Raw genomic sequence first — 5567 nt, 5'->3', positions numbered from 1 at the left:
TACTACTACTACTACTACTACTACTACTATTACTACTACTACTACTGCTACTGCAACTGCTACTGCTACTACTACTGCTTCTACCACTACTACCACTTCTACTACTACTACTACTACTACTGCGACTACTACTACTACTACCATTACCTCTACTACTACTACCACAACCACTACCACTAACCCCACCAATACCACTACGACTACTACTACTACTGCTACTGCAACTGCTACTGCTACTACTACTGCATCTACCACTACTACCACTTCTACTACTACCACTACTACTACTACCACTACCACTACCACTACTACAACCACTGCAACTACAACTACTACCACTACCACTACCACTACTACCACCCCCACCACTACTACCACTACTACTACCACTACCCCTTCCACTACCCGTACCACTACCAATACCACTACCACTACCTCTACTACTACTACAACAACAACTACTACGACTAATACTACTACTACTACTACTGCTACTACAACTAATAATAATAATACTACTACTCCACCACCAATACCACTACAACTACCCCTACAACTACCACTACCATTACCACTACTACTGCCACTACTACCACCACCACCACCACTACGAATACTACAACTACTACTACTACTACTACTACAACTACTACTACTACTACTACTACATCTACTACTACCACTACTACCACTACTACCACTACCACTACCTCTACCACTACCACCACTACAACTACCACTACGACTACTACTACTACTGCTTCCGCTACTGCTACTGCTACTTCTTCTACTACTGCTACTACTACAGCTACTGCTGCTGCGACTGCGACTGCAACTGCTACTACTACTGCAACTGCTACTGTTACTGCTACTGCTACTGCTACTACTACTGATACAACCACTACTACTACTACTACTACTTCTACCACTACAACTACTACTACTACTACTACCACTACTACCACTACCAGTAACTCTACTACTACTACCACTACCACTACCACTACTACCACTACCACTACTACCCCTACCACTGCCCCTACCACTGCCACTACCACTACCACTACAACTATTACTGCTTTTACTACTACCACTACCACTACTAAAACTACTACCACTACATCTACTAATACTACGACTACTACTACTTCTACTACTACTACTACTACTACTACTCCACCACCACTACCACTACCAATACTTCTACCACTACCACTACTTCTACTACAACTACTACCACAACCACCACTACAAACCCCATCACCACCACCACCACCACTACTACAACTACTACTACCACAACCAATACCACTAACCGTACAACTACCACTACCACTACCACTACTACTACTACCACTACTACTACTGCTAATACTACTACTACTACTACAACTACTACACCACCACCACTACAACTACCACTACCACTACCATTCCCACTACTACTACTACTACCACTACTACTGCCACCACCACCACCACCACCACCTCTACAATTACTTCTACTACTACTACTACTACAACTACTATTACTACTACCACTACCACTACCACTACCACTACTAGCACCACCACAACAGCCACTACCACTACGACCACTACCACTACGACCACAACCACTACCACTACCATTGCTTACACTACCACTACAACTAGTACTACTGCTACTACTATAACTACCACTACTAGCACTACCACTAGCTCTACTACTACTACCATACTACCACTACAACTATCACTACTACTACTACAACTACTACTACTGCTTCTGCTACTGCTACTGCTACTGCTACTGATACTGCTACTGCGGCTGCAACTGCTACTGCTACTGCTACGGCTACTGCAACTGCTACTACTACTGCGACTGCTACTGCTACTGCTACTTTTTCTACTACTACCACTAATACTACCACTACTACCACTACTACTACAACCACTACTACAACAACTACTACTACTACTACAACCACTACCACTACCTCTACTACTATTACCACTACCATTACCCCCACCAATACAACTACTACTACTACTGCTACTGCAACTGCTACTGATACTGCTACTGCTACTGCTCCTTCGACCGCTACTGCTATTGCATCTGCAACTGCTACTGCTACTGCTACTGCAACTACTACTGCTATTACTACTGCAACTACCACTACTACCACTTCTACTACAACCACTACTACTTCTACCACTACCACTACAACTACAACTACTACAACCACTGCCACTACAACTACTACCACTACCACTACCACTACAACCACCACCACCACTACTACCACTACTACTACCACTACCAATACCACTACCCGTACCACTACCGTTACCACTACCACTACCATTACCGCTACTACTACTACAACTACTACTACTACTACTAATACTACTACTACTACTAATAATAATAATAATAATAATACACCACCACCACTACCACTACCACTACCACTACTACTACTACCACAACTACCACCACCACCACCACCACTATGAATACTACTACTTCTACTACTACTACTACTACTACTACTACTTCAACTAATACTACGACTAATACCACTACTACCACTACCTCTACCACTACCACCACTACCTCTACCACTACGACTACTACTTCTACTGCTACTGCTACAGCTACTTCTTCTACTACTTCTACTACTACAGCTACTGCTGCTGCGAGTGCGACTGCAACTTCTACTACTACAGCAACTGCTACTGTTATTGCTACTGCTACAACTACTGCTACAACCACTACTACCACTACTCCTTCTACCACAACTACTTCTACTACTACTACTACTACTACTACTACTACCACTACTACCACTACCACTAACTCTACTACTACTACCACTACTACTACCACTACCACTACCACTACTACTACTACCACTACCACTACCACTACTACTACTACCACACCAACTGCTACTTCTACTACTACTGCTACTGCTACTACTTCTGCTAATGCAACTTCTACAGCTACTGCTACTTCTACTTCTACGTCTACTGTTATTGCTACTGCTACTGCTTCTTCGACTACTACTGCAACTGCGACTACGACTGCTACTGCTACTGCTACTTCCACTACTACTGCTTCTACTACTGCACTACCACTACTACTACTACCACAACAACTACTACTACTACCACCACTACCACTACAACAACTACCATTACCACCCCCACCACTACTACCACTACCAATACCACTACCTCAACCACTACCCCTACCAATACCACTACCACTACCACTACTACCACCACTACCACTACCCCTACAACTTCCACTAACACTACGACTACTACCACCACTACCACTACCACTACCACTACCCCTATGACCAGTACCACAACCACTACTTCTACTACCACTACCACTACCTCTATTACTACTACAACAACTACTACTACTAATAATAGTAATATTACTACTACTACTACCCCACCACCACTACCACTACAACTACCACTATCACTACCACTACTACTACTACTACCACTATTACCACCACCACCACCACTACGAATACTACTACTACTACTACTACTACTACTACTACTACCACTACCACTATTTCTACTATTGCTACTGCTACTGCTACTGCTACAGCTACTGCTACTGCCACTTCTACTTCTACTACTACTGCTCCTACTACTGCTACTACCACTACTACTGCCACTACTACCACTTCTGCTACAACCACTACTACTACTATTACTACTACTACTACTACTACCACTACCTCCATTACCACTACTACCACTACAACTACTACCGTTACCACTACGACCACTACTACTATTACCACTACCACTACTAACACTACCACCAATACCAATACCACTACTAATACCATTACTACCACCACTACCACTACCACTACCTCTACGACCACTACCACAACCACTACTACTACTACCACTACCACTACCACTACTAACACAACCACTACCACTACCACTACCACTACTACTACTACTACTACTACTACTACTACTACTACTACTACTACTACTACCACTACCACTACCTCTCTGACCACTACCACAACCACTACTACTCGTACCACTACCACTACCACTACCATTACTAACACTACTACTACTACTACTACTAATACTACTACTACTACTACTACTACTACTACTACTACTACTACTACTACTACTACTACTGCCACTACTACCGCTACCACACCTCTACTACTACTACCACTTCCACTACCACTACTACTACTCCCCCTACCACTACCAATACTACTACTACTACTACTGCTACTGCTACTGCTACTACTACTACTCCTATTTCTGCTTCGACTGCTAGTACTGCTGCGACTATGACTACTACTGCTACTGCTACTGCTACTACTACTGCTACTACTACTGATACTACTACCACTACTACCACTATTACTACTACCGCTACTACCACTACCACTACAACTACTACCACCACTACCACTACCACTACTACCACTACCACTAAGACTACTACTACCACCACCACAACTACCACTACTACAACCACTACCAATACCACTACTCCTATCACTACCCCAACACTACCACTACCACTACAACAACCACTACCACTACCTCTACTGCTACTTCAACTACTACTACTACAATTACTACTACTACTACTACTGCTACTACTACTACTACTACTTCTAATACTACTACTACTACACCACCACCACTACCACTACCTCTATAACTACCACTACCCCTTCCACTACTACTACCACTACTACCACTACTACTACAACCACGACTACTACTACTACTACTACTACTGCTGCTGCTACTACTTCTACCACTACTACCATTACCACAACCACTACTACTATTACTACTACTACTACCACTACTACCACTACCACTACGACTACTACCACCACTACCACTACCATTACCACTACCACCACTACCACTAATACTATTACCACTACTACTACTAACACTACCACCAATACCACTACCACTACTACCCCTACCACTACCATTACCATTACCACTACTACGACCACTACCACTACCACTACCACTACGACCACTACTACTTCTACCACTACCACTACCACTACTAACACTAACACTACCACTACTACTACTACTTCTACTACTACTACTACTACTTCTACTACTACTACTACTACTACTACTACTACTGCCACTACTACCACTACCACACCCTCTACTACTACTACCACTTCCACTACCACTACTACTACTCCCCCTACCACTACCAGTGTTGCTACTACTACTAGTGCTACTGCTACTGCTACTGGAACTGCTGCTGCTACGGTTACTGCTATTGCTACTGCTACTTCTGCTTCGACTGCTACTGCTACTGTGACTACGACTACTACTGCTACTGCTACTGCTACTGCTACTTCTACTGCTACTGCTACTGCTACTGCTACTACTACCACTACTACAATACTACTACTACCATTACCACTACAACTACTACCACCACTACCACTACAACTACTACCACTACCACTACTACCACCACCACCACTGCTACCACTGCTACTACAACTACCAATACC

This window comes from Humulus lupulus, chromosome 8 (genome assembly GCF_963169125.1).
Source record: "Humulus lupulus chromosome 8, drHumLupu1.1, whole genome shotgun sequence".
Lineage (NCBI taxonomy): Eukaryota > Viridiplantae > Streptophyta > Magnoliopsida > Rosales > Cannabaceae > Humulus > Humulus lupulus.
This window is presented reverse-complemented; position numbering follows the sequence as displayed.